Genomic DNA, 10000 nt, shown 5'->3' with positions numbered 1-10000 from the left:
TAGATGTTGCCGGAAACGGAAACATGGTACGTATCGGAAAATATTATTGGAAATGGAAATATTACCAGAATCGGAAATATTGCCGGAAACGGAAATATTGTCAGAATCGGAAATATTACCGGAATCGGAAAATAATTCCGGAAACGGAAATATTAAATATTTGTTCGAAACGGAAATTAATTCCGGAATCGGAAATATTAAATATTGTTCGTATCGGAAATAGATTCCGGAAATGGAAATTTAATCGGAAGCGTATCGTACGAATTAGCATCGGACGAGGCTTGCCGGACGAGGGCCCAGCACGAAGCCGGGGCCATCGCCCAGCAAGCATGCGCGCCACAAGCCCAGCCAAGGCAGCGCCCAGGCCTACCGCAAGGCAGGCCCAGCGCGCGCCAAGGGCCACGGCTGCGTGGGCCGTGCTGCGCGGGCTGCTGCTCGCACGCGCATGGGCAGCCCTTGTGGCTGCCGTGTGTGTGTGAGTTTGTGCTCATGCGTGATTCCTGAATCTGCAAGAGTCAGTGTATGATTAAATGTCTATTCCTAATTGGATAAATTAATTAAATAGAATTCATGTAGGATTCTAATTCCAATTAATTCGCATCCTACTAGGATTACGATTCCTTTTCCATAACTCTATAAATAAAGGCCTAGGGGTCATAATTTATACACAAGTTTCAAAGTATTCAAAAGTGAGTTTTTTGAGAGAAAATCAAACACACATCTTGCTCAAAAGTGCCGAAATTTTCTAGTACCTTAAGGGCGATTCTAGTTGGTCAATCTTAAGGCGGATCCGGACGTGCTGTGGACTATCTACGGAGGGACGACACTTGGAGTCCTAAAGACTTGTTCTTGTTCGGTTCGGGCGCAGCTAGGGAGGGCACGCAACAAAGAGTATGCATCTAAATTATGCTATATGATTATGTGTAAATAATATGTTTCCTGGGTTAATGGTTGTTTCCGCATGATCTATGTAATGTCATATGTATCATAACCTAACAGTGGTATCACGAGCCCCTTATTATTTTCATAATCTAAATTGCATGAACATGGTTAAATATTACAAATTTGCAAGAATTAAAAGGGGTGATTAATTTTCGTAATTGTTAATTAATTGCAAATTGCGTTTATTTAATTATATGTACGCAGTTTTTTCGGCAGTTTCTTCATTACTCATCCGAATTGAGTGATTTTTGTGTCAATTCCGCATGTAAAAGGCATTCTAAAATTTTGACAAAAATAGTATTTTTCTGCCGAACCCAGAATTCTCAAATTCGAAGCCTAACTATGACTTTTCGAAGGTTTTAGTTTTTCGAATGCAAAATTTCGTAAATTTAAGATGTTAAATTAAATATTTGCGATTCTTGTTGATAAATCTTGAATTTTTGATTGACCTACTGCATATGTTTAACAAGTTTGAATGCCTAGTCTTGTTAATTATGCAATCTAATTTGTAATTATGATTAATTTGTTGAAAATTAGAATAATTTAGAATTAATTTGATTTTCATAATTAATTGTAATTTAATTAGAAACCTATGATTAAAAACCACCATAAAAATTGTAAATTTACGATAAATTTTAAATTTTTATGACCTAGACTTGAATCCATAACAATCGGAAATCAATTGGATAATAAATTTTCGATTTTTTCGCCCTAAAATTATGAAATTAATAATATTTATTAATTTGTCATTAATTTTAAATATAAATTTTAAATTTTTATGCGATTCGTTCATATAACTTGCACGCACGAAGCAATGGACGCTTCGTGTTACCCTTAAGGGGTGTTGTATAATGCGGGCATGCGACGACGAGCAAGGGAGCTCGTCGCCCGTGCGGCACGAATGCAATGAGCAAGGGCGTAGTGCACGAGCACAAGGCAGCAGCCCTGCCTTGTGTCGTGTGCCACGACCAATGGACGAATGGGCATGGGCGTAGGGCGAGCCAAGGCAGTCGCGTGTGGGCAGCAAGCGAGCTGCGCCACAACGCGCGCTGCCTCGCACAAGTGCGCGCAGCCTCGCGCGCAGCGAGCGCAAGCTCGCGTGCCACGAGCGCTGCGCCCAGCACTGCTCGCGCGCGCAGCGCGCGATGTCGCTCGCCCAGCGAGCGATGTCGCGCACCAGCGAGCGATGGCTCGCGCCAGCGAGCGATGGCTCGCGCCAGCGAGCGATGGCTCGCGCGCGCAGCGCGCGATGTCGCTCGCCCAGCGAGCGATGTCGCGCCCCAGCGAGCGATGGCTCGCGCGCACAGCGAGCGAGCCAGCGCGCCCAGCGAGCGATCTCGCGCGCGCACTGCGAGCGATAGCTCGCGTGCGATGGGGCGCTGTGCGGAGGCTTGCGATGAGACAGCAGCAGCTATGCGACGAGCGCATGGGCTGCGCGCACATGGCCAGCAATGGCTGTGTGCGTACGGCCCATGGGCGTGCAACGCGTAGGGTGTTTGCGTTACGATTAGATCGTTTTGAATGTTTAATTTGAAAATTTCAGTTCACGTAATTTTAATTAATTTTAAAATTAATAATTTGAATTAATTTCTTGGATTTTAATTTTGAATATTATAATTATAATAAATGGAATTTATTCTAATTATTTTACTAAAATTAAAATCATGAATTAATTTAAATGCGACTGAAATTAAATTAAATTTTTGGATTCAATTATAAATTGATATGAGCTTTAAATTTTAATTAAATTTGTATGTTTCCGGTTAGACTAGAAATACATTTTTATGTTTAAAATTAGTAAAGCATATGAATTTATTGGTTTGAGTGGGAGCGCTTTTTAGTCATAAACTCTTGATTAGGTCTACAAATCCTTAAGGTTAAAACAACTCGATTAGAATTAATAAGGACTGAATAATTGGTAGATTATTGGTGCCCTTGATTAATTGCTGCAAATGTTTACGTGATGCATAATGTGTTTTACTAACCAGCTATGTGGGCCATTCATGATAATGAATGGGTGAATGGTATATATTGTATATGTACTGTTTTGCAGGTTATGAAGTGACTAGTATGGCCCAAATAGGATAGAAAATATGGTCTGCGTACCATTAATTTGAATGTAATTGGTCTAAAGTACCAAAGTTATTTTTCAATTCAAATATGGTCTGCGAACCATCAAATAGTTGTAATTAGTTATAGCTTATCCTATTTGAAGAAAATGGTGCCTCCCACGGAGATTTTCAAGACGGACTTTGAAGTCAAAGCTTCAAGATGAAGTCGGGCCATACTAGATCACAAATATCTTATGCATGTTTTAAGTTATTTATTGCTTTAAATATGTCTTAAAATGCATGAGATCAAAAGCTTGATTATGTTGCATGATTAAGGATTTTAGTTCACTTAAAATCTAACCAACATAGTAAGAGCCTTAAGTTCCAAACTTAAAAATTGAGTTAAAAGGTGCCATGCCAAAATATACACTTGCTTGGATATCCTTTACATCAATCTAGTAATAGTTTTCGCTCAGCGAGGTGTTACTTATTGGTCCTAAAGGGGCAAGGTACACAAATAATTGTGAGTACATGTTAGTTTTGGTGAAACTCAACGATATAAGTAAGGAGTCCTTTTATGTCGTGGCAAATTCGATAGGTTTACCTAATAAGTTCTTAGACGTACCTATCAACCAAGAATAGTTTCTAGACTATTAGCAAAAGGCTTTTGCTTACCTAAGATGTTCTAGGATTAAGTCGACAAACTGTGCTTAGTTCTTCAATGATTTTAGGATCTTGGAATCATTTTATTCACACCTGCCGGAACACATAACTTGAATAAAATGCTTAATAAACATTGAATTATGCATGTATGCTAGAATTTAAGTTTATTAAGAGAAACTGTGAATGGTTATTTATTTGTTTATTCTTTTCAATTGTAGTTTTAATATGGCAAACAACAATCAAAACATCATCATGGGTTCTGAGCTTATGGTCAAGCTGAACCTGACAAATTTTCTTGAATGGGAAGCTAAGCTAGTTGAAATAGTCAAACTCAATGGACTTGAGTATGTACTATCACATCCCATGCCAAGCTACTATGCCAGAGACATGACCCCTGAGAGATTTTACGCCTGGGATGCGGATCTCAAAAAGGTTATGAGTCTCATGCTGAACAATATCCCTGATGATTGGGCTAGAAGGTTTGTAGCTTATGAACCTTTTACGCTCATCAAAAATCTGAGGGATATCTGTCGTGGAAGTACGGAGGACAGGGACCTGAACGTCCATGAGTTGATTGAATCAATGTCTGGGCTAAAGGTTAGTTCTCCCAACAGGTGTTATAGGATGGAGGTCCAAGAAACACATGTTCAGCTCCTTCGCACTAAACAGAGGGTAGGCGTCCCACTGAGGTTCCATGTGGATCTTATGTGTTCATATTTTGATCGCCTAAGTCTACTAGGAACACCAATAAGCGAAAGGATGGCAGTCTCTGTCTTGCTCAATTCACTACACAGTGGGTTTGGTCGCTTCAAGCAACAATACCTAAGTGAACCAAGAGAAGAAACAGTTGCAGAATTTATTCACCTTGTCAGAAAGGCTGAAATAGTACTGGACTGTGAAGCCAAAGATTTACTCAAGGCTAGAAAGAGACCATTCAAGAAAGGTGGAAAGTCCAAGGGCAATGCTAAATCAAAGCAGGACAAGTCCACATCAAGCTGTCTTTATTGTGATGGAATAGGCCATTACAAAAGAGAATGTCCAAAGCTAAAGAAAGATCAGAAGAACGGAACAGTCGTTCCATCTTCAGGTATTTTCGTTATAGACTGTATACTTGCTAATTCAACTTCTTGGGTATTAGATACAGGTTGTGGCTCACACTTATGTTCCAATCCACAGGGACTAAGAAGAAGTAGAAAGTTAAGCAAGGGTGAAGTCGACCTACGAGTGGGAAATGGAGCACGGATTGCTGCATTAGCCGTAGGAACTTACTATTTGTCGTTGCCCTCCGGGCTAGTTTTGGAACTGGAAGAATGTTTCCATGTTCCAAGTCTTACTAAAAACATCATTTCAGTTTCTTGCTTAGATGCTAAGGGATTTTCCTTTATAATAAAAGACAATAGTTGTTCGTTTTATTTTAAAGAGATGTTTTATGGATCTGCTAGATTAGTCAATGGACTTTATTTATTAGATCACGACAAACAAGTATATAACATAAATACCAAAAAGGCCAAAAAGGATGATTCAGATCTCACCTATCTGTGGCATTGTCGATTAGGCCATATAAACTTGAAACGCTTAGAAAGACTTCAAAGGGAAGGAATTCTAGAACCATTTGACTTAGAGGATTATGGTAAATGCGAATCATGTTTACTTGGCAAAATGACAAAGCAACCTTTCTCTAAAGTTGGAGAAAGAGCAAATGAACTATTGGGTTTAATCCATACAGATGTATGTGGACCAATGAGTACAAATGCTAGAGGTGGTTTCAGCTACTTTATCACTTTCACTGATGACTTCAGTAGGTATGGTTATGTCTACCTAATGAAGCATAAGTCTGAATCCTTTGACAAATTCAAGGAATTTCAGAGTGAAGTAGAGAATCAATTAGGCAAGAAGATTAAGGCACTGCGGTCTGATAGAGGCGGTGAATATCTGAGCTATGAATTTGATGACCATCTGAAAGAATGTGGAATTCTATCAGAATTGACTCCTCCTGGAACACCACAATGGAACGGTGTGTCAGAACGGAGGAACAGAACCTTGCTAGACATGGTCAGGTCAATGATGGGTCAGGCCGAACTTCCATTAGAATTTTGGGGACATGCACTAAATACAGCTGCACTCACTATAAATAGAGCTCCGTCTAAAGCTGTCGAAAAGACTCCATACGAATTATGGTTTGGAAAGCCTCCAAATGTGTCTTTTCTTAAGATTTGGGGATGTGAAGTATACGTCAAACGATTAATTTCAGACAAACTTCATCCAAAATCTGACAAATGTATCCTTGTGGGCTATCCAAAGGAAACAAAGGGGTATTACTTCTACAATACATCTGAGAACAAAGTGTTTGTTGCTCGAGATGGTGTCTTTTTGGAGAAGGATCACATTTCCAAAATGACAAGTGGGAGAAAAGTAGACCTCGAAGAAATTCGAGTCGAACAACAAACTCTAGAGAATGCTCAAGATGACATTCAGGATGAAACTCAGAGATCTTTAGAAGAATCTGGTGAGAATCATGGTCAATCTAGAAATGTTACCCCGCGTAGATCGCAAAGATATAGATCTCAACCGGAAAGGTACTTAGGTATTTTGACGAACGAGAGCTATGACGTTCTATTACTTGAAAGTGATGAACCTGCGACTTACAAGCAAGCTATGACGAGCCCTAGCTCCAAGCAGTGGCAAGAAGCCATGCAATCTGAATTAGACTCCATGTCTGAAAACCAAGTATGGGATTTGGTCGATTTGCCAGATGGCTACCAAGCCATTGGAAGCAAATGGGTTTTCAAACTGAAAAAGGACAAGGATGGGAAACTTGAAGTTTTCAAAGCTAGATTGGTTGCAAAAGGTTACAGGCAAGTCCACGGTGTGGATTACGATGAAACCTTTTCACCAGTTGCAATGCTAAAGTCTATTCGAATAATGTTAGCAATCGCTGCATATTACGATTACGAAATATGGCAGATGGATGTCAAAACTGCTTTCTTAAACGGCGTTTTAACAGAAACTGTGTTTATGACACAGCCTGAAGGTTTTGAGGATCCAAAGAATGCTAAAAAGGTATGCAAGCTAAAGAAGTCAATCTACGGATTGAAGCAGGCATCCAGGAGCTGGAATATACGTTTTGATGAAGCAGTCAGTGACTTTGGTTTCATCAAGAACGCAGACGAATCTTGTGTATACAAGAAGGTCAGTGGGAGCAAAATTGCTTTCCTAGTATTATATGTCGACGACATATTGCTTATCGGAAATGACATTCCTATGTTGAACTCTGTCAAGATTTGGCTTGGGAAATGTTTTTCGATGAAGGATCTAGGAGAAGCACAGTACATATTGGGCATCAAGATTTACAGAGATAGATCTAAAAAGATGATTGGACTTAGTCAAAGCACTTATATCAATAAGGTGCTTGATAGGTTCAAGATGGCGGACTCCAAGCGAGGCTACCTACCCATGTCTCATGGAATGACTCTAAGCAAGACTCAGTGCCCAAAAACACTTGATGAGCGTAGACGAATGAGTGGGATTCCATATGCATCATTGATTGGTTCAATAATGTATGCTATGATATGTACACGCCCGGATGTTGCGTACGCACTCAGTGCTACGAGCAGATACCAGTCAGACCCAGGAGAGGCGCATTGGACTGCTGCCAAGAACATTCTGAAGTACCTGAAAAGGCACAAAGATGACTTCCTGGTCTATGGTGGAGATGATGAATTAATTGTTAAAGGCTATACGGACGCAAGTTTCCAAACCGACAAAGATGATTTCAGATCACAGTCTGGGTTTGTCTTCTGCCTCAACGGAGGAGCAGTAAGCTGGAAAAGTGCTAAGCAAAGCACCATTGCGGATTCTACAACTGAAGCGGAGTACATTGCTGCACATGAAGCAGCAAAGGAAGCTATATGGCTAAGGAAGTTCATAGGAGAACTTGGTGTAGTCCCCTCCATTAAAGGACCAATAGCCCTGTATTGTGATAATAACGGAGCTATTGCACAGGCAAAAGAGCCTAGACACCACCAGAGAGTCAAGCATGTACTTCGTAGATTTCACCTTCTACGAGAGTTCGTTGAAAGAAAAGAAGTCGAGATAAGCAAAATTGGAACTGATGACAACATATCAGATCCATTAACTAAACCTCTGCCGCAAGCGAAGCACAACTCGCACACTGCAGCTATGGGAATCAAGCATATTGGAGAATGGCTTTGATGTCTCTGTTTAATGTTTTAAAGTTTTAGAGTTTAAATCTTTGTAAAACATTATTGGTTAATCATTCACAATAAATGAAAGAAATTCATTTTTCCATTTAATTTGTGGTTTATTAAATGATGAGTCCCTTCAACTTGACGATATATTCAAGATAGACTGTCAGGACCAGTCCTGTGACTAAGAAATGTCTATCAAGTGAACTTGAATGTCAAAGGTTGAAAATGGTCCCTAATCGGAGTTTTCTATAAAATTGGACGCATAGAAAACGTTAGACGATTAGAATGCAAGATGACTAGTAGTTCTGTTTCTTGAACTATGTGGACATGGCAATGTCATAATCATTTGCATAGATACTTACTTTGGGAAGACTAGTATCGGACAAGACCTATGAAACTTTACTGTAAGAGATGAAAGTCTGTCATAAGTAAATTTCATTAAATTATTAGACACTAAATCCTCAATACCTGAGTGATTTGAGATTACTTGTTTGAGAACTGGTTGCTTTGACGTTGACCAACCGTCGCACCGTAAAAGGAGGCTATAAAGGCAACGCTCAGGTAATCACCTATCAAACGAAGTCTAATCTCAAGATCGCAAGATTGGGATTGTCCTCCCATAAATCGGGATGAGATGCTTAAAAGTTGTACAAGGCCACTCGGAGAGCTAGAAACTGTGAAATGCATGGCCGTGCTCGGATGAATCATAGGCTATGATTATCTGTTTATTTGATCAGTTGAACTCTGAAACCGAGGAACACCTCTGGACATAATAAGGATGACAACTCTTACCTTATGTTCAAGAGCAAGCATCGAGCGACAAAGGAATTAGGAAATGCACACTTGTCCCTAAGGACAAGTGGGAGACTGAAGGAAATAATGCCCTTGGTCCAAGTATGCATTCTATGTTAAGTCTAATAAATGCGGTTCAGTATTAATTAACAAGTTAATAATTCAGTGAGATCAAGTGAGCTGAATGCCTAGCTAGAGGCCGCTTCAGTTCAAGTGGAATTAATGATATTAATCCACAGCTTACTCTTGACTGAACCCGTAGGGTCACACAAATAGTACGTAAACGGATCAAGTATTTAATGGCATTAAATACTCCATCTATGAATATTCGGAACCGACGGATCTTGGTTTCAGTGGGAGCTAAGATCGTCACAGGCAAGAAATGAATACTCCGGAAACGATGATATTGCCGGAAACGGAAATATGGATCGTATCGGAAATATGAATATTATCCAAGTCGTAGATGTTGCCGGAAACGGAAACATGGTACGTATCGGAAAATATTATTGGAAATGGAAATATTACCAGAATCGGAAATATTGCCGGAAACGGAAATGTTAAATATTTGTTCGAAACGGAAATTAATTCCGGAATCGGAAATATTAAATATTGTTCGTATCGGAAATAGATTCCGGAAATGGAAATTTAATCGGAAGCGTATCGTACGAATTAGCATCGGACGAGGCTTGCCGGACGAGGGCCCAGCACGAAGCCGGGGCCATCGCCCAGCAAGCATGCGCGCCACAAGCCCAGCCAAGGCAGCGCCCAGGTCTACCGCAAGGCAGGCCCAGCGCGCGCCAAGGGCCACGGCTGTGTGGGCCGTGCTGCGCGGGCTGCTGCTCGCACGCGCATGGGCAGCCCTTGTGGCTGCCGTGTGTGTGTGAGTTTGTGCTCATGCGTGATTCCTGAATCTGCAAGAGTCAGTGTATGATTAAATGTCTATTCCTAATTGGATAAATTAATTAAATAGAATTCATGTAGGATTCTAATTCCAATTAATTCGCATCCTACTAGGATTACGATTCCTTTTCCATAACTCTATAAATAAAGGCCTAGGGGTCATAATTTATACACAAGTTTCAAAGTATTCAAAAGTGAGTTTTTTGAGAGAAAATCAAACACACATCTTGCTCAAAAGTGCCGAAATTTTCTAGTACCTTAAGGGCGATTCTAGTTGGTCAATCTTAAGGCGGATCCGGACGTGCTGTGGACTATCTACGGAGGGACGACACTTGGAGTCCTAAATACTTGTTCTTGTTCGGTTCGGGCGCAGCTAGGGAGGGCACGCAACAAAGAGTATGCATCTAAATTATGCTATATGATTATGTGTAAATAATATGTTTC

This window comes from Spinacia oleracea, unplaced genomic scaffold, assembly GCF_020520425.1.
Source record: "Spinacia oleracea cultivar Varoflay unplaced genomic scaffold, BTI_SOV_V1 SOVchr0_140, whole genome shotgun sequence".
Lineage (NCBI taxonomy): Eukaryota > Viridiplantae > Streptophyta > Magnoliopsida > Caryophyllales > Amaranthaceae > Spinacia > Spinacia oleracea.
The sequence above is the reverse complement of the archived record's forward strand: the minus strand, read 5'-3'. Positions refer to the sequence as shown.